The sequence below is a fragment of the Anas platyrhynchos genome, chromosome 12 (genome assembly GCF_047663525.1).
Source record: "Anas platyrhynchos isolate ZD024472 breed Pekin duck chromosome 12, IASCAAS_PekinDuck_T2T, whole genome shotgun sequence".
Classification (NCBI taxonomy): domain Eukaryota; kingdom Metazoa; phylum Chordata; class Aves; order Anseriformes; family Anatidae; genus Anas; species Anas platyrhynchos.
Window position 1 is genome coordinate 2,945,836 of NC_092598.1, and position 20,725 is coordinate 2,966,560.

A 20,725-nucleotide genomic window follows, 5' to 3' on the forward strand; every position below is an offset into this window, starting at 1 on the left:
TTGCACATTTGGAAAGAATAATTAAATAATGGTCTGAGTGACGGTCTGTGGTTGGAGTTAATTTCTTCCAGTTCTCAAAGTGTCTAATTACACTTTCTTCAATGCTAACTGTACGGGTTGTTTCAAAGCTGCAAAGATCTCTTGTTTAAAAAAAAAAAAAAAAAAAAAAAAAAAAAAAAAAAAAGGAGGAGAAAAACCTCAGTTCATCCCTCCAGAGTGAAAGAGTCTGGGGACAGAAGGGTAGCCCAAATATCTAAATATCTTCTGACTTCAGCATGACTCATGGTTCTGTACATTTCCCCCAGAGTATCCTTGAAAGAACAGAAAAAACCAGGCCAGATGCTGCCTGGTGTAAGTCCAGGTCTTCCCTTTTACACAGCTTGCATTCCCTGACTTAAAGCCACTCTGTCTTTAATGCAGACCCGTGCCAACTGGAGACACGGTCACTGTAACTTGGTCACATTTAGAGACCTTCTTGTAGTGGCTAATTGACGAGCAACACAGCTTTATGCAGACTTCCCACGGGATGGGCAGGAACACTGTTTGGAGGTGTATTCTACCTCTTTGCCATGGGCAATTTACAAAAACAAACACACCCTGCAGCTGATTTTTCCGGTGACGGTTTGAAATGCATTAGGTGGGTGTCGGGGGAGATGAGAGGGGCAGAGCCAGTGGGGCTGTGTGACCGGCCGGTGAGGCACGTTGTCCTTCTGTGAGCAAGGACAAGCCCTGGGACCTCAGTGGCATCGTGGCCACACTCACGACCATTGCTGAGCATCACTTCAACCCCAATCACAGCAAGCTTTTACCCACCGTTGGCTTGGCCATGCTCAAATTGGATATTTCATGATTCCCAGGTCTTTGTCCTGCAATCAGACCATAGAGGGGATAAGTAATGTGGAACGGGTGCCTGGCAGTGCACGTGGCTTTGTTTTGGGGGCTGGTTTGATGCCTGATGCTGCACTCGCTGACCTCTCCGAGGGATGGATGCGCCCGGTTTGATCGGTGGCCTACGGGAGGAGATGTGGGATCCTCCGAGAGCAGGCGAGCTCACGTTGTGATTTATTTTTCTTTCCTGGGGTTTGTGACTGAATCAGACGGGAGAGAGGAAGTGAAGGTTTGTTCTTTCTAAAGATTTATTTCGTTACATCTGCAACAAGTCAAGAAGAGAACAGGGTAGAAAGGCTTTTGGTTTTGGGCCTGGAACAAAGCTCAGTACTTGAGATAAACAAATGGGGGAAAGGAATTATCAAAGAAAGAGCTGGCCACAGACTCTGTTATGAGCTTTATTGTAACAGGCTGAGAAACTCTGGTAACTTGAACCAAAGTGAAAGCGGACCGGACTCTGCAGGGTGAAAGGAAAAGCAGATGATGGAGGTACCTTGAGGAAGAAAGTGCTCTGTCTGCCTGCCTACCCCTCTGTGTGAGCCTCCTGTGTTGCTCTTCCAGGTGGAGATGGACATGGAAAATATTCCAAGGTGCAGGTGAGAGGACCCAGAGGATGTGCAAGGTGCGTGATGTGCCCAGCTGCTGCTGACAGCTGTGCACGAGCTGTGTATGCACCTGACTCTGCTGATTCATCTAGGAAATGCAGCAGCGAGGTTTTTGTAGCATCAGCAAGCGCTGAGACACACGAGCACAAGATAAATTGTAGGTATTGATGTGGCTGGGCATCACACACCAGTGGGCTTTACCTGCCAGGTGTGACGTGCTATACTTGCTGTGGAGACACCACAGTCTGCATGACATACATTTCCTACGCAAGATTTCTCTGCAAAATTTTCAAGTATTTAATTGCAAAAGTATTTCCAGACCATGACTGCACCTTCTCCAAGTTTCCTCTTTGGCAAGCAGGTGGTAATAATAATTCCTACCTAGTGCTGAGGCCAGTCTAGGAGCTGAACTACTACAAGTAGGCCAGCGGAGATGGTGTGAAATAAATGATCTGAGAGATACAGCATTTGGTCAAAGAACAGAGTTTATTTCTCTGTGGGGAAAAGAAAAAAAAAAAAAAGAAAAAAAAAAAAAAAAGGAAAAATGATGAAGCCTTCATTTCCACAGTGTTAAATTAACAACAGCAAAAACAACTCAAACGAATAAACTGCATGCTAAGTAAATTTAAAGGAATTACTATGAAATGAATGCCAGCTTGCTTTTCTAGTGCCTGCATATGCAGCCAACAACCCCTCTGTAGCATTTCCCAAAAAGCTCAGAGGACCATGCCATTCCCTGCTCCCCTCTGCACAGCTGTAGGGCCGCGGTGCCCCCAGAGGAGCTCCTCCAGCAGAGATAACCCCACTGCAGCCCCGTTACCTGTGCTCCTTATCTCGCTGATATCCTATCAGCCCTGCTCATGGTGAGGTTGGTGAGATAGCAAAGTGGGGCAATTAGCGGTAATTAGCCTGGTAACCCTGGGGCACAGAGGGTCTGTGTCACCCCCGGTTCTTCTAGAGAAGACTATAGGGTTGGGTGGCCATGGGGCTGGAAATCAGGGTGGGCTTTGTGCTGCCAGTTCCCTTGTATCACCGTGATGGGGCTGGGTTTGGGGGCAGAGCCTTGGGGCAAATGTGGGAAGGGTGCAGGTGGCCTCATCTTGGGGACGGGAGGATGCACAGGAGGCTCACACCTCCAGAAAGTGCATGGCTGGGCCACCCCATGGCATTTTAGAGGCATTAATCCTACTAAAACCAGCAGGCTGGTCGTGCAGGTGATGGTCTGTGGCTTCTGGGCCATGAGGCACCTTGCTGGGACCTGCCAGGATGGGGAAATCTCAGGAAGGTGGGAGTTTCAGGGAACTGAAAAAGTCAAGTTTTCCTTTGGTGCTGTGTCACTGGGGTCTGTCTAAAGCAACCAAACCCTAGAGTTGACTCTGCCATCGGTACACCCTAATAGAAGAGGGGAAAACCTCCACAAAGATGAGTTTTGGGTCATCTGGGGCACACGCAGGCTGACTTGCCCACATCGAGGCGGGCTGCCCCCATCACTTGTTCCAAAAACTGGCTTTTCCTACACCCTCCAGGCACTCACCCCAGTGTGAGGGCTTTCCTGTCTCCACCCGCAGTGGGGTAGGGGTGGGCTTCCTCCACCCCACATGGCTGGCACCCGATCGAAGCTCGGTGCACGACATCCCCAAATGAGCAGCGTGGCTGTGGCAGTCGCTGGAGTTGCTGGCCAGAAACCTATAAAGCAGAAGGGAAATTGTTTTGGTGGCAGAACTACAAATACTCAATAAAGCGCAGCTTGTTTCAGGGCTTTTTTATGTGGTTCTGCGCTGACTTCTCGTCCCCTAATTCACAGCAGAAGTGAAGCAGAGTGTAGCAGAGATTGAGCATGAATCCTTCGCGTTTCGTTAATGGGAACAATTACAGCAGTTTCTTCTTTTTCTTTTGCCAAGCTGTGATATGAAATAATTTGCTGGGTTCCTGTTTCCATAGAAACAATTAGTTTCATACTATTTTTATATTACACATCAATGAAGTGATTAACTAAGTAAAGGCCGACACTTCATAAACGTATTGTCTCACGCAATAATCATGGAGCTACCAAGTGCCACAGCTAAATGCGCTTGAAGTGCAAGGAAACCAGACCCATAAAGCCCTTACCAGTGTGTGAGTATTTATTGATCTGATGTGGCATGTGCTTCATGAGCCAAAAATACCCCAAATTTCAAACATTGGTGTTCAGGTGCCGTGGGGCTCGCTGACTTTTGTGGAAGTTCCCAATTTCTCAGAGGGTCTGGGTGCCTTGATTTGTCTCCAGGGAAGGTTTTAGGGACCTGTTGTATGATGCAGATGGATTTGAGCTGCCAGCGATGCTGAAAGCTGCCATCCTGCAGGCAGAGGAAAGCCAAGGGCGGATGGCTTGCCCTGTGGTTGGTGTGCTCACAGGGACGTGCCTGGTCCCCAGCCTTTCTCCAAGGACTCGATGCATATTTTCTCCTTAAAACAAAATATACAAAGAGTCCGCCCGGCACGGAGTGGAATTCAGGGCTCTGCCCGCTCCCTCCCGAGCACATCTGGGAGCCTTTCCCTCGCAGAGCCGAGCAGCTGCACCGCCGGGGAGGGCGGAGGGAGGGAGAGAGGGAGGGAGACTCCCATGCGCTGTCACGGGGGGAAAGCGAGGGCTGAAATGGGAACTGCTTTCAGGGACGCTGTGGTGGGTGGCTTGGCCCCGAGGCTGCTCGCTTGGGCAGGGACGGGACCGCTGGGGATGGTGCCCAGTCCTGGGGAGGTGCAGGCTGGGCTGAGCGATGGACAGGGCTGGCTTCCCAGACGGCAGGCTTAGTAATTCAGTCCTGAAAATGAGCCACTCGCTCCGAAGGCTCAGTAGGAGTTGGGATAGCTTGCTTTAATGAGTAGTTAGGGAAGAATTCACCGTGCAACCCACTCTGTTGGACAGTGAAACCTTACTTTGCTGGGTGATGGCCTGGAGTCTCCATCTCCTATGTTGAGACCAGACCTGATGGGAAAAGAAGTGACATTTTCCTCTTCGCTCAGGAAGGATTTATACACAAGTGGCTGTGCAAAAAGTGACGACCCATTTTCGGTTTAGCAGTTTTAAGAAAATCAGAATTTGGCTTGGAACATTGCCTTTCTATTGAAATGCATCCTGGTGTGATGCACATACAAGTAGCCTCCTTGGACACAGGACAGGCCATGTTCAGAGAACCCTTCTGCAGCTACGTCTTGGATGAAGCCAGTTACTTGCTCCTTCCAAACAGATGCAGACAGAAATTTCAGAGAGAGACTTCGCCCAAAATATTTTTTTTCCCTGATTCCAAAGGACAGTTTCCATGCAACAGAGAAGGCTTTCTCAGTGCGTACGAAACGGTCCCTGGCTGTCCGTTTGGTGCACTAGTATCCTCTTTAATCCTTTCTGCTGACAAGCTACGATGCGGTGAATCACCACAACACTACACCAAAAGAAAAGAAATGCTCTGTGCTGGGTGAAAGCACTGCACAGAGCTGTGTCTCCACCCAGATGAGAGGGACATCCATCTCCTTCTGTCTGACAGAGCCGTTTCGCCTACGTTTCCCCATTTCTTATGCCTTTTCTGTTTGTATTTTTTTAGCCATGCTAAAAACCTTGTCACCCTACGAAGGACCAAGGGATACGACAATGCCTATCAGGGCTGGCTGCCTCGCCTGGCCCTGCCTTGCTCTGCTTAGCCCAAAATGTACGCCCCAAAAGCAAGGGTGCAGAGCATTCATGGGCCACCCTCACCCAGAGGGCTTTGAAGCTTTGTGCCTGATGTGCTTGCATGCAAGCAGTGCAGATGGGCGGCGGATCTGGAGAGGAGAACAGGCTCCGAGTCTGCACTTAATGGCCAGTGTAAACATCCCCCTGAAATCTCTTTGCAGAGCCAGCCTCCACTGTCTCTCTGCTATTCCCCACTCCCCTTTTACCACCCAACCTCCTGACCTTGCAAAAAACATGTCTGTGAGGGGTCAGGGCTTGGGTCTGGAGCAGATGCTAGAGCCTGGGATCGGGGGTGGGTGGCCCGAGGGCTGGGCAGAGCAGCATTCCTGCACTGGCTCTCTGCTGGAGATAAGGTGGCCCCACGCCGTGATTTACACCAAGGAAGCGGAGTTTGAATGAGGCCTGCATGTTCCCTGGCAGGCGAGGCAGGAAAAATCCTGCGGAATAAAACCCTTTCAATCTGTCAGTAATGGTTTGCTTTAGAAAAACATCTAATTATATATAGCTAAAAGCACCATGCTGGTCTGGACCACAAGCCATCGCTCACAGCATCCAAGCCCGAATGCACTGGAACATACCAGGGATTGAGCTAATTTATTTCTGCTTCGGTTAAGCCTGGCTCAAATCCCCCTGGTTTTGCAACCTCCTCCTGGTTGGGCTTCAGCAGAAAAGGTGAGACAAAAAGCAGCAGCAGCACTTCCGAGTGAGAAGAACCCTGCTGGGATGCTTAAAGTCCCTGTTTGGGGCCTGGGGAAAGTCAGGGCTTCAAAAAATGGATTAATCACCCCGCCACGGAGAGCAGACACCTACCTAAAGTCAGTGAACACCAAGAGAAGCTGCCTAGGGCCAGCTGAGAGGAGTGCAGTGAATGCAAAAAGGGCAAAGCAGACTCCATCTAAAATAAAATCCATGGCCTTCCTCTCCTAAAACTGATGGACACAGGCTGGAGAATAAGACCTGCAGCAGGTCCTCTGCTCTGCTGGAGAGGTTTGAGGTTGCAATTACCTCCCTTTGGTGCAGGTCCCTGGGAAACCTGGTCCAGGTGCCACCAGCCCCAGTGAGAATGTGGAGCCACCAGCCAGGCACTTTCCCAGATGTGGCTGGTTCTTTCCTTGGGCCTGGAGCCAGCTGATGGCTCAAGATCTTTGTCTAGGAAACACGTTTCCACCCCATTGGGTCATCGTTGAGAAATAGGTTCAAGAAGGGAAGAGTCTGGATTAGTCTGAGTTACGACTCCACATTCAAGGTCACACTGGGAATGTGACATCAAAACCGGGGCTAAATTCTTTCAATACATAAAAAAAAAAAAAAAATCCTTCTTTGAGCACAGCAGATGACTTTGGAATTTGAGCACTTCCAACTTTTTTTCCCCCAAATATCTTATTACACAATTTCTGCTCCCCTGGAGAACACCAAGTCCTCTTCCTTCTATCCCAACAAGCCCAGCAGAGGTAACGCTGATAACCTGGCCACAGCTCCGGAGAGTTCCCCTCACTGCTGCAAATGGTCTTAAACCTACCTAAGGAAACCCACTGAAATGAATCAGGTAACAAATAGCAAACATGTAGTTTACGCAGCAGGGTACAACTAGGAAATCTTCCCCTTGGCGAAACAATAGGGCCATTGTGCTCCCCGTCTGAGCAGTCAGCAAACTCTGCTGGTCCGGGGCTGTAATGAATTAAAGGCTTTTCTGCAGCAGATACAATTGCTGCTCGTTACTAAGAAAAGCACTTTGTCTGGGCATCTGCAGCATGCTAAATGCATGCGTTCATGTTCCTAGCATAGTCAAATTTACTAAATAGTTGAGGGAAAGGCGATTAGCAGACTTGAGTGACTCAGCTCTGTGCTCATTTCTCCTGTTTCATAGGATTCCCAATAATGTGGTAGCAGGAATGCTTGCAGCTGGAGCGGCCGCTCTGACGGCAGAGCTGGAGAGCCTGGTGGGATGGACACGGGGGCACCGACAGCTTCTGCTGCCTGGGCTCCCTGGATTTGTGCTTCTCGGGCTCTGTCCTTGGAGGTTTTCCAGGCTCAGCTAAACAAAGCCACGTCTGACCCGACCTCACGTTGGCAATGGACCTGCTGTGAGCAGGGGTTGGTTGGGAGCACCATGAGGTCTCTCTGGATCCCCTGGATCAAAGCCGAGGTGGTGGCATTATACAGGTTATAGGTTATATAGGATGGGGTATCGAGGCAACAGGGCTGACCTTTCCCTCTCTGCCATCAAATAACCTGATGGCCTTGGGCAAGGCACTAAAACTTCCCTTGGCTGTATTTCCAGCACTAGGCAGACAGCCTGGTCCATCTCTGATGTGCTTTTTGGGCTGGGAGGGAAGGGCAGTGAGGTTATGGGACTGCAGGCACTGGGGCTTTTCCAGCAGGGTCCTGAAAGCCACCGAAAAGCTGTAGCTCCTTGGACACCAGCAGCAGTTAAAGCCAATGTGTTAGCACTCTGAGGTGCCATAAGTAGGGCTTATTGTGAAACAAAAGAGATCCAGTCCAGGTGGTGGAAATTAGGAAGTGAAATGGCAAGAACAATTACTAGAACGATGTCATGAATTCCCCGCACCACAGCACTGAAGGATTGCGACAGGGAGCATACCAATGGGCCCCGATAATTCAGAGCCTTGGTTTCACTGAGGAAATTCTAACTAAACACACTCAATGCTTGCGTTTTGTCTTTAAATGATAGTGGCAGTTTGAATTGCTGTCAGGGCTCTGCACCACTGGGGTTGATCCTGGGCTCCCATCTTGCCTCTCCCTGGCCTCCAAACCTTAATGGAGATGGGAAAAGGGAGGCGAGAGCTGCGAAGCTGCTGTCTCCTGCATCCCCTTTCCCAGAGCGCACACATACCATGTGTCATGCTGAAACTGGATGCACCTGCTAGAGGAGCTGTGTGGGGGCAGACATTATACGCCAGTTATAAATCCTTAGGCTATCAACAGCCTTCAGTAAACATTTGGACAATCCTTCCTACCTCTCGGTCGTCCAAATATTTGCATCAAGTGGGGCTGCTAGCCGTTTCCTGACATGCTGCGGATCTAAGAATATCCTCGGATTGCAGGTCGGTTCCAGCGCCCCGTGATGGATAGTCTTATTGGTGGAAATAAATGGCTTGGGGGGAAAGAAACAAAAAATCTATCTGTCTGCCGATAATAAATCCAGGTCAGGAGGGAGCGAAACAGCTTGCAGTCATGTATGGGACATTTAGAGAGCTTTTAGGATCGGATCTGAAGCACCCAAGGGTTAACAGCGACCAGCCCTGAGCTCAATTAGTGGATCTACTTCCCTTGGTGACCACTTTGGACCAGGCTCTTGGAGAAATGACTGAAGATGCTCCCGAGAGCTCTTCCTTCCTGCTGTGTGGAGAGTGGGGTTGGAAACAACCTGAGCCAACTTCGGATGTGAGAGGGGAGCCTGCTCCGCCGGCTCTGGCAGCACTTCCTCCAGCGGAGAGCATCTCCCAGGTGAAATGGGGAGGAGAGCGCAGCGGTGCGCAGGGCTTGCAGGCTGCGTGCGAACCCTCTCGTGCAGCTGAGCTGCCAAATAAAAATAAAACTTTTTTATTTTTTTGTTTTTAATGCGGAGAGAGGAAAGCGGCTCGGGCTCCGCTCTAGTAGTCAGTAGGGTTTCCTGCACACAAAACCTGTGTTTAAGGCTACTGTGCTAAATAGCAGTGCAAGGAAGATTGAGCCTTGCAGCACAATAATTTCAGTCTTCCTCTCAATGCTCTGTGGGTACTTCTGGCTAAATTTACACTGTAATAAGCCAGTGGATTTTCTGATAGTGTAGGAAAGAAAATGCTTGACCCTCCGCTTAATTGCAGGATAAAACTCTTCGGGTGTAATGTGGCTTTTCCACTGCAGCTCCAGTTTGGACCTTCCCTTTTAATCTTCACTCCCTTCTCAATAAAACCACCAAAGCCGCGACAAACGAAAGCAACACAACTTGTTATCATGGAGCAATCGTGGCAGTGGGTGCCGAAAATGTGTTTTCTGACAGCAACGTGGGGCTGACCCCATGCCAGGGGCTGGTTCACCCCCAGTAACCACCAGGTAATGCCCCCCCCCCGGCACCCTCCGGCTTCTCCAGGATCTCCTCCCTTCCTTTTGGGAAGCCCACAGCTCTGAGCCCTCTGGACAGACTAAACAACATCTGCAAAGTCGCCTCTCTCCCCTCCAGCCCTCCCGGGGGAAGGAGCCGCTCCCAGATGGACAGGAGAAAGCCGGTGTCACCGGGGAGGGCGAGCGACGCTCCCGGGGGGGTGCCGGGGAGCAGGGATGTGGCGGAAGCATAAAGCACCTGTTGGGAGGCTATTTAGGGATTAGCCAAGTGCTGACAGACAAATTGGCAAGATTAATAAGAGCAATCAAGGCTGTGTGGGCTCGAGTTGTGAGCTGACATTAATGTGACATCACTTTCATCTGCTTTCGCCTCACACCGCATAGCTGCTCTGCAGCATCATTAGGGCTGCAGGAGAGCGGCGAGCTCGGCTGTGGGGTTTTGGGGGGGGGGTTTGTGTGTGTGTTATGGATACGTGTGTGTGTGGGTACGTGTGTGCACATGTGCGTGCATCCCTGAGAACGTCTGCACGTGGGTGTGCAAGGGCAGGGGACATCCTGTGGCTGGTCCCCACTCAAGGGCTACGTGCACCAAGGGGCACAGGGGCCAGCACAGCACCCAGTGCCTTGGGGAACCTGAGCCCCCCACCCTGCTGCCCCCACCCCAGGCACCTCCACAGGGCCTACCTGGCCCTAACTGCGATGTTTTTTCCAAAGCCATCTGCTGTATTCTTTTATTTATTTATTTATTTGCATTGATAAGCCCTCCACTGCATTGCTTAATGTCACCAGGGGAAAACTATTTCTCCCCTCCCCCCCAAAAAAAGAAGAAAAGCATCATGAAAAAAAAGGTTAATTCCAGGTGCCAGGAGAGAACAAAGAAAACCCCCCTGGCTCAGTGCTAAGCCCTGTGCTGGGAATCTCTCCTTTCCACCGGGAGATGGTTTGATTTCTCCCCAGATATTTTGAGGGAGAAAAAGCTGTTTTGGGGGCTCTCCTCTGCCGCCCAAAACAAGGAGAAAAATCTCCCCCCTGCAGCTCTGAAGTGAAGCTGCCATTGCATGGGGAAACCTTGGGGCAGGGTTTTCACGTTTTCCCTTGTTTCCTTATATCCCTTCCCTGCTAAAGTTCCACTCGCCCCAAATTTTGTTCACGTCCCCCTTCAGAGGGCAACTTGTTTACGCTGCGATTCTCTTTGTACCTCGGTCAATGAGAAATCATAACAGTAGTAAAACATCCGAGCGTACAAATCCTCCAGGTCTGCCTGGCTCTGCCGGAGAGGCTGCTCCGCCGAGAGCTTTTGCCCACAAAAGGAAAGTGTTGAAAAGGAGGGAGATGCCAAAGCTGCGCGCACGTTTGCTCGCCGAGCTCCCGGGGCGAGGGGGGGGGAAAGAAACCCTCTCGCTGGGACCCAGGGTGCATCCCTGCAAGCTGGCAAATTATCGACCGGGAGATGAAAGGCTGTCAAAATCCGATTTTTTAACTATCGCTAGCAAGAGCTCAAGCGCTTAAAAATACAGGCGGGGTAGAAACGGATGAGGGGGTGCCAGGGGTAATTTTGGAGAAATCTTTTTGTTAAGAAAAGCAGATTTGAATTGACTCCAAAATTCAGCCTCTGAAATCAAAGTCACTGCTCTCTCCAACCCTAAAAAACGTTAAAAAAATAAAATTATTTTTCTTTTTATGTAATTGATTAATTGATTAATAACAAAAAAAAGAACTGTGATTATATATATATGTATCATATGTGTTGGACTTTATTGTATTGCGTTGTATTGTATTGCATTATATGCAATTCTTTATATTATATTTTTAAATTTATATATATTTTAGCCATTCTAAATGGTAAATTACCGGGGATTTTTTGAAGCAGATTTCAGGTTTTTCTGAGCTCCACCCGGCAAGGAAAACCCCCGGCAATGCCCCAGCCCGCACAGCCGAGGTTTTAGGGATGCGCACCCGGACGCAGAAACCCCTCTGCGGGCTCAGGGGGGGCTCGGGGAGGATGAGCTGAGCCCCCCCTTCCCCTGTCCGCCTCCGGGAGCCGAGGGCTCGTTTTCGTTGTTTTTACGGCTAATTCTCGGCGAGCTGCTTTGATGCTTCTCCCTGCAGCCCTGCTCCGTCCCCGCCGCGCCGGGAAACGCAGTTCCGAAACTGGAGGGGAAGGGGCAGGGGTGGCACGGGGCTCCCCAAACATCCCAAATGTGTTTCTACTAAAAAAGAAGAAGAAAAAAAAAAAAAAAGTAAAAAAAAAAAAAATCATATTTGCTCCCAGAAACTGATTAGGTTTAAAGTACACAGCTTAGACCAATCCGGCAGCAACATCCCGGGCATTCAGTGGTCTGTTTGTAATCTCAGCCTTTTTCATTAACATAAACACTACTTCAACAAAAATATACACGGCCACCTACTAAGCCGGGGAAGTAAACGAGGAGCCGCTCCCGCCGCTCTCGGCGCGGGCACCGGCGGCGCGGAGCGGGCGCTGCGCGGGGCGCGCAACTTGCGCGGAGCGGGGCTGGGGCCGGGGTCCCCTTCGCGTCCCCGCTCCGGGAGGAGATGAGCGAGGCCAAAAAGCTCCGAGTAGCTAAAAAAAAAAAAAAAAAAAAACAAACAGCCGAAGCCCCGAGGCCGGGGTTGTTCTGTCCCCCCCGGGCCAGGGAAACGCCGCCGTGTGCGTGCCCGGCGGGACACCCTTGTCCCTTCCCCTCTTTCCTTCTCTTGTTTTCCATTTCGCTTTCTTTTTCTCTCTTCCTCTATCTCCTTTTCTCCATTTATTTTTATTTTTTCTCTCATTTTCCCGTTTTCTTACTCTTTTCTTTTTTCCTTCCTTCTTCCCATGTTCGTTCTTTGACTCTATTTTTTCCCTTTCTCGTTATTATTCTTATTTGTTTGCTTTTCCTTTTTTTTCCCGTTTCCGTTTCTTTCCTTCCCCATCTCTTTTTCTCGTTCTGTTTCTCTTCATTTCCCTGTCTTAATTTCTTGTTCTGTTTTCTTTGTTTATTTTCCTTATTCTCTCTACTTTCTTTACAGTGGTTGTTATTTCTTTATCTTGCTCTCTGCTTTCCCTCTCTGTATTTTATTTCTTTCCTTATTTCTTTCTTATTTTCTCTTATTTTATTTTTCTCTTTATTTTCCCCTCTATCTTCTTTCTTTCTTTCTTTCTTTCTTTCTTTCTTTCTTTCTTTCTTTCTTTCTTTCTTTCTTTCTTTCTTTCTTTCTTTCTTTCTTTCTTTCTTTCTTTCTTTCTTTCTTTCTTTCTTTCTTTCTTTCTTTCTTTCTCCCTCTCCCTTTCTTTTCTTTTTTTTCTCTCTCTTTCTTTCAATTTCTTTCTTTCCATTTCTCTCTTTCCATTTCTTTCTTTCTCTCTTTCCATTTCTTTTTCTTTTTTTCTTTCTCTCTCTCTTTCTTTCTTTCTTTCTTTCTTTCTTTCTTTGTTTCTTTCTTTCTTTCTTTCTTTCTCTCTCTCTCTCTCTTTCTCTCTCTCTCTCTCTTCTCTCTTTCTCTCTCTCTCTCTTTCTCTCTTTCTTTCTCTTTGTTTGCCTTTCTGTCTCTCTCTCTTTGATTCCCTTTCTCTCCCTTTCCCTACCTTGCCCTAGCCCTTTCCATTTGTCTCTCTGCCATTCCCTTATTTCCCCCTCTCCCCCTCTCCTCTCCCCCAGGACCCTTTCTCTCCCCACCTATGACCAATTTGGCCCCTGGCCCCCTCCGCCTGCAGCTCGGTTCCCTGTTCCCGGGAAGGGAAAGGAAAATAAGGGCAGGGAAAGGCAGGGAAAGGCGCTCCCGAGGTGCGAGCGCTAATTCCCCCGCACACCCGCACCTCTGCTCGTCCCCGCGGCTTAGCATCAATGGGGGCGTTTGGACGCCCCCGCGGGTCGGACCTTCTCCATCTCCCCAAATCAGGGCACCACGGACGCCAGATTTCGATGCGGTTTAAGGGCTCAGCACCGTGCCCCGACGGCCCCTCTGGCTGCTCTCCCCGTCCCACGCGTGGAGGAACACGGGGGGGCCGGGGCTGCTCCTGGCCAGGGCACCCGGGTCTCCCCCGGCCCCCACCCGCAGGAGCTCCGCGCCCCTCGCTGGGGTCGGAGCAAAATCCCTGAGCCCGGGGGTCTCCGCCTGGGAGAAGTCCCCGCGGGGCTCTGAGCTTCCCAGTTAGGTCGTTTCCAGAGGGGAAACGAATAATTCTGTAAGGAGATTTTTTACACGGTAAGCTGGCCCTGGGGCGGCATCTTTCCTCGCAGGTAGCCCCCCAAAATCTGCTGGAGAAGAGCGCTGGACGCCCCTTTCTGGAAAAGAAAGGCAGAAGCTCCCTCTTTCACGGATTTTACCGGGGTTAGATGCAAAATGGTTTTGCACGTTTTAAGAACTGGAATTTAAAGGAGAGTAAGAGCGCGGAGCTGAGGGTGTTCTGCAAAACTTGCTGCGACGTTTTATGGTTCAGCGAGAGATTTGGAAAACAGGAAAAACAAAATAATGCATGGGTTCGTTGTTCGAATTTTTAGAGAGATCTGCGCAGTGGTATTGGTTTTTTGGTTTTGTTTTTTTGATTTTTTTTTCAGAGATTTCTTCTCCTTTCCTTCCCCGACTTTCACACACGTACACCCCCTTCCCCCAAAAAACAGACGATGGATGTCCCCGTCCCCACTATCAGCCTGATTCACTCAAAAGCAGCTGCTTTGCTGCAGAAGCCCTGTAACTGCAGGGCATAATCCTCTGCTCCGGAAAGCCTTCCCACCTTGGGTCGGGTGCTTCAGGCATTTACCGAGCACCTTTCCCGAGGATGCCAACCGAGCTCGCTGCTCCCTGAAGAATATTTTTGAAAACCTCCCCCCAAGCCCTCCAATAAAAAAAAATCGCTGATAATATTTAGCTTAAGGACCAGTCGTGCAAAAGGGATTATTTTACGACTTGTTCTTCTGTTTTTCTAATAAAGTGGGAAAGGTGATTAACAAATTTTTAGTGTTTTTTAACTCTGCGCTGATAACCGTAAAGAAAAGAAGGGGGCAAGAACCTGCAGCATCACGTAACATGGCTCCAGAGCCTGCTGGTGCATTATAGAGCTGCCGGGGTCCCTCAATTAAGCAATACATCGTTAATTGGGAATTAAATAGTTGAAAGAAGAATACTGGAAAATAGATATTTTTTTTTTTTTTTCCCAAGGAAAGCCCTCCGCACCTCCCCGCGAAGAGGGGCCAAGCGAGCAGGGAGCCGCAATAGTTTCCAGCGGGGTTTTCCTCCCTGTTTATGAACAACAGTCCCTAAAACACATTCTCCTTTTGGGCTGTGGAGTGGGGGAAATGAAAACGGGTTGAGGTGCGAGATTTATTATAGGAGCGAGGTTAAAAACCCCTGACGGATCCCCCCCCCTCGGCTGTAGCCCGACAAAGCCCCGCCGGCCCCTGCCTGCCCGGGGCACCCCCGCCCGCCCTTTGCGTCCCCATGTCCTGGGGCTCCTAACCCTAACCCTAACCTTAAACCTCTCCCTGGCCCGAGGGCATTGTTGTTCCCCCTGAAATCCCCAGGGATGCCCCGACTTTAGTTTTGGCAGGTGGCGGTGGGTCTGGCCGGTCCCCGGGCAGGACAAAGCAGGACCCCACGGGCAGGGGGTAAAGGGGCGAAGCCTCTTTGGTGCACGGGGGGGCTCCCGGCACGCCGAGCCCCGCCGGTGGCTTTCCCCAAAGGACCAAGTCCCCGGGGAGCCTGGCACCGGGCTCGCCTTGCCTTTAGCATCCTTCCCTGGAAGCCGCTTTTCTTGCCGCATCCCCCACGGGGGACCTCCGTGTCCTGCGTGGGTCACTTTGCCGGGTGCCCTCGCGGATCCCTGTACCCCTGTCGCCCCTCTCGTCACGACAGGTGACACAGCACCTAGCATGCGGCGACAGCCCTGAGCCCTCACCCCTCTCCCCAGGAGGGGACTCCGCCTGATTTACAGGGTTCAGCGTGGGTTTTATTTTCCACCCCTATGCTGGGGACACTTGTCCTGGGGTTGTTACTCACTGTCCCTCCGCAGTCGGGTGATGCTTCCCCAAAAAGCCGTTCTCCCCCCGAGGACCCCTCCCGCAGCACCGGGGGGGCTGCACGGCCCCGGCACCGTGCGGGTCCCCCCCAGTTTTTTTCCTCCCTCGGAGCCCGGTGTCCTCGCTGTCCCCTGGCACCGAGCACAGCGGGACAGCAAAGCCACCCCCCTCCCATATCCCATTTATTTCCATCCTCTCCCGGTGCTGTTCAGGAGGACACGAAGCCGCCCGCTTGGGTGCTTTTTAGGCTGGCATTACACCGTCCCCGGGGCGTTTCGCACCCATGCAATAAAAAATCTCTTTTCCCTTCTATTTTGGCTGTTCCGTTGTGACCCCGCGCAGATGAATTTTGTAGGAAACCCCGAAACGAGTCCGTCGAGGGGGCCGATGGCCCTCGCCTTCCCTGTGCTAGAAGGGGCTGTGGCTCGACGGGCCGTTTCGACGGGGATTTTACTTTCGGGACGGGAAGAAAACAACGAATCGAGGTGAATAAGCCTGGAAACAAGGCTGAGGCTTACGGGGTGGCCGGCCCCAGGGAAGCCCCTCGGCGTCCCCGGTCCGAGGGGACTTTCCCAATTTCACCCGGCCGCGCGTTTCTCTCCGGGACACGTCGGGGCGGGGGGGAGCGGAGGCAATTCCCTGACCTAAAAAAATGGCTCGGAGGAACGAAATGTTTAGCAGGCATCGACGTCCCCATTTTGCCTCTCACCCTCCGGAATTTGGGGTAGAAAAGCTGGAAATGGCTACCCAGGAGCTGCGTTTTGTCTGCGTGCCACACCGCTCCGAGCAGGAGCTGGGAGAAGCGGGATGCCTTCCCGTCGGGGGGTTGTTCAGGTCCTTTTAATCCCCGGCCCCTTTGTATCCGACCCCTGCTTTGGGCTCCCGGGTCTCGGGGCGAGCTGGAGAAGCGTTGGCACGGAGGGGGCTGTGGGGGGTCCCTGTTTATCCGTCCCCTGGGGGCTGTCGGCCACAATGCGGCTGAGTGCCCGGGAAAGGCTGCGAGGGGGGATAATTCTCGAGCATTTTCTGCTGCAGCCCATCGGTCAGAGCAGTCCAGTTTCTGTCGGGGGTGGCTGATGTCCCCACCTCTCCTCCCTAAAGACCCACACTGAGCCCCCACCGCACCTCCTGGACCTCCAGTTCAGCTCCTATCGGAGGCACTGGAAGAAAACCCTGCAGGGAAACTGTGTGAGAGAAAGCCCCAACGATAATGTCAGCCCGGATTTACACCTGGATTTACACTTCGGGCCGCCTTTAGGGCGAAATCTTTTAATAGGGATGGCCGGGAGCATCACCCGCTGCAGCGAGCCTGGTCCCAGCTCAGCTCGGCTCAAGCCCCGCTGGTTGCCCTGGTCCTCGGCTCTGAGTCCCAGCCAGCCACAAAGCATCCCTCCGGGAAAGTATTTTAGCTATCCGTCCCTGCGCAGGGATATAAATACCCGGAGATATTTTAAAGATCTCTGTGGGAAGCGATTGTGTCTAAGTGGTAGCGCTCGGAGCTTATTATCGCTGGAACCGATTTGTATCGCGGGGAGTGGGTGCTGCCAGAAAACTAAAAAATCCTGCGCTGAAGAGGGCTGTAAATTCCTGCGCTGCAATATTTCATCGAAGGACGTCATGGAAAATGTGGGCTCTTTTGGGGAGGGTGGGGGGCAGGCTGAGGACGGGGCAGAGAAGGGGGGAAAGAGAGACAAAGAGGGGGGAGAAAAGTGTGAGGTTTTTCTTTTTTTTTTCTTTTTTTTTTTCCTTTCTGACCAAAGTCTGAACTTCTGCCCGTCACACGGCGGCTGACAGACAGCCCGCACCTCCCCGCAGCCGGCTTAGGCGCTCCGGCAGCTCCGCTTTGCACCCGCTCCCGATTTCGGCTTTTTCCTTCCCAAAAACTCTTCCAGGTCCCGGAGGCCGGGCTGGGGGTTCCCGGGATCGGGGCACGAGCTGCGTACACGGACACGCGTGGGGCGAATTGTTACCGTGTGCCGGGCCCCCTACCCCACAGGAACGGCTGGGGAGGGGGCGTTTTGCACCCAGGTGGAACCAGGAGGAAAGCAGACGAAGGGGGCACTTGGCTCGATTTTAAGGAAAGGGGGGTTTCATCAGGCTGGGGCCCTGCTACCCACCCTGTAGAGGGATGAATAAACCTGTTTCTCCCCCCCGTGTTGCCAACCAGCCCGCAGAAGCCCCCGGGGCCGGGGAAAGCCGCTCCGATGCCTGCGGTCGGCTCCGCAGTGACTCCGCAGTGACTCCGCAGCCGGGCTCCGCTCCCCGGCCCCCTGCCCTGCCTCCGGCCCCGCTCTCGGACGCACCCCTTCGGCCTTAAATAAACGTTTAGGGATCAATTTGCAGCCGGCTCGGGGCCGGCGGCCACGGGGATGGATGGCTGAAAAAGCAGCCGAGGGAAAGGGCCAGTGCCGGGGAAAGGGGTGGGGGTCCTCCGGGAGGGGGAAATGCAAAGCAGGGGCAGCGGGGAGGGGGACACGGGCCGGTCACTCCCCTCGCCCTGGGTGGTCCGGGCTCGCAGGAACACCCTGGCCCCTCTCGGAGCAGCACCCAGCCCGCCTCTAACAATACCACCTATATACATTTCCAGCCTCGGATTACACACGGCCTGCTCGCAAAGTTGACTTCACTTAAGCAATTAGCTAGTAAAAATACCTTCGGCGCAGGAAAAGGAAGAAAGCTCGGATTTGTCTATTTTTACACAAAACACGGCCGACTTGCGGCCCGGGGGAGGGATGGGGCCGTTTGGGAAGCGCAACGGGGCCGGGCCGGGGGTAGGGGGGGGAGGTGGCGGGGCCGTGCCGGGCAAAACGGGCCCCAAACGGTGCCGGGATTAGCGCAGGGCTAATTGCTCCTGATGAGCCTTCTTTTTTTTTTTTTTTTTTTTTTTTTCCTGCTCGCCTCCCCCCCCAGCGGTGAGGGCTGGGGGCGGGCCCGATTAAAACCCCCGAAAGAAGAGCAAACAAGAGCAAAAGCGCGTCCCGCTTTGCTGCGGGGCTGGCCCCAGCCCGCGCTTTGCGGCTCCGAAAAGGCCGTCCGAGGCAGATCCGGAATCTGAAAGTGCCGCTGGGACCTGCGAGGGGGTTTATAAGCAATAAAGTGTCACCGTCGGTCCCCCCCCCGCGGCGTGTTCCTGTCCCCGTTATGCCCCCAAGCGCTGCCGAGGGTCGTTCAGCCCCCATGCAGAGCGCGGCCCGGCTTCTCCTCCCCAAATTTCTCCTTTCCCCAATGCACGGGCTCGGTTTACCTTATAAAACGCTCCAAAATTTTCTGCTATTCCCACTGCGAGGCCTATAAAACCGGGAGCAATATATTTCCATTTTAATGCTTGCTGGCCACAATAAATACATCGGAAATCAAATCTTCACACTCCGAAAAGACGGGGCGAGGGGGGAAAGGGCGTTCGTGCGGGGTCTGGGGTTGTCTGGAGGGGGGTGGTTTGATTTCCACGGGGAGATTCTTGCTCGGAGATGTTTATTTCCGAGTGGAACCGCTGCCTGCGGCGGTGCTGGGCTTTACGCGAGCTCTTTGTGCCGTTTTCCGACCTCCATCCCCAGGTGTTTTGGGGGGCGGATGGGGGGAATTCAGTCTCAGAGCTTCGTATAGCAAAGAAGCCCCTTTTTGGGAGGCCTGGGGGGCAGCATTCGATGCGGAGCGAAGCCCAGAGTCAATGCTGTGCCCCAAAACTCCCCCCAGAGCCCCCCCCGGGCAGCCGCCGAGCTCCGAGCCCCGGCCGGGAAGGGAGCAGCGGCCACAGCCGGGCCGGGCAGCCGGAGCAACCTCCTCTCCTCTGCCTGCAGCGAAAAGCTCCAGCAATAGCAGCCCCCCCTTAACCCTCACCCCCTCCCCGGGCATCCCTTCTTCTGCCCCCCCTCCCCAGGCTCGGGGTTTGCCCCGCACGGCGCTGCGGGCTCGTCCTGCCCGTCTCCATCCCCAGAGCTCCTCGTTTGCCCCGGGAACAGGAGGATTTATTTGGCGGAGAGGGGGCAGACGATGAGAAGGGGAAGGAGAGAGGCTTTTTTTTTTTTTTTTTTTTAAGAAAAAAAAAAAAAGCCCCTGATGTTAAATCCCTCTTGATTGTATCACAGATGTGACAGGCGCCCTGGAGGCTGCTAACAACTGCCCGCGAATAACGCGAAGGGAGTTTGGAAACCCGATCGGTATCTATCTTTCTTTTAAAAGGTATTAAATTATCATAAAAAAAAACGTTAAAAGCGGAGGACGAGGGGGTTTAGGGGGATCCCCTCTCTCGCTGCGCAGGCTGCAGCGGGGCAGACCCACAGCCCTGCGGTGCGGCCTGCAAGGGGGGGGGCAGTTTTTTTTCTTTTTTCTTTTTTTCTTTTTTTTTTTTTCCTTCCTTTCTCTCTTCCTTTTCCCAATCTTGAGAGCGAGCACGCCGTAGCAGCCAGCACATCTGCTCCGCTCCTAGCCAGCAGCCGGCAAAGCCCAGATTCCTGCAGCCGTGCCCCCCACTCTCCCGGCACCCCCCCGGAGCGCAGATTTCCACGAGCAAGAAGGTGACAAAGCTTTAAAGGGACTTACCTTGATGAGCGAGTGACAGCTCTCCCGATGGGAAGATGCTCACAGGGGCTATTTTTTTTTTTTTTTTGGAAGGGGTAGGAGGAGAAAAGGGGGGCTGAGGACTATTCCTTCCCATTCTCCTTCCCCCCCACACCCCTCGCATGTGTGTGTGTGTGTGCCTGGGGCATCCGACGGAGCTGAGCATCAGGCTCCTGGCATTCAACAGCAAACGTTCAGCACAGATTTATATACAACACCCCCCCTCCAAAAAAAAAAAAAAAAAAAAGAGAGAGAGAAAAACAACCCAAAACAACCCAGCCCTAAAGAAACCTCGGAGAGGGCGAGGGGGCCGAAGCCCGTTCCCATCCCGGGACCGGCGGCGGAGGCAGGGAAGGGCATTTCGCGCGGCAGCGGGGACTTTTCGCCGATTTCTTTTTATTAAAGCACCCCCGAGCCCGTGTTTACATTGCGCAGTATAAACATCCTGCCCGGGCCCGCCGAGCTTAAAAGAGCGCACGAAGAGGGGGTTTCAAGTGGGTGAAGCTCCGCGCTGCGCCGAGCCCCCCCCGGGGAGCGGCCGCCGCTTCCCTGCGCGCCCCGCGGAAGTTGCGCGCTGCCCCGCGGGCCCGGCCTGCCGCGTCCCGGCCCCTTTCCCCGCGACACGCGTGGGGCCCTTCCCACTCTCCCCCCACCCCCCCGTGGTTTCCAGCAGAGCAGGCTCTGGGGGGGGTGATGGTGATGGTGGGAAACCGGGGGAGGGGGGGAGAATGGGGCAGGGCAAGGGGCTGTAAAGGGAGAGCCCCCCCCACGCGCGGCCACGGTCACGCGTGGCAAAGCCCCCCCCTCGCTGTGCAGGCGGGGATGCGGCAGGGGCGGCGCGGAAAGGGCTCTTTAAAAGCTGCCCCCCGGCGGGGAGCGGGCGGCGGAGG

At 52.8% G+C, this 20,725-nt stretch overlaps 1 long non-coding RNA gene across 1 annotated transcript; it reads right to left on the reverse strand.

Annotated features, from left to right (window-relative positions):
• Nucleotides 1-1,125: 1,125 nt before the first annotated feature.
• On the reverse strand, nt 1,126-20,584 carry LOC110352146 (uncharacterized). The gene is made up of 3 exons (XR_002400625.4): nt 19,818-20,584; nt 3,028-3,179; nt 1,126-1,987 (listed from the first exon to the last, which is right to left on the reverse strand). It is a non-coding gene; the product is annotated as an uncharacterized lncRNA (long non-coding RNA).
• Nucleotides 20,585-20,725: the final 141 nt, after the last annotated feature.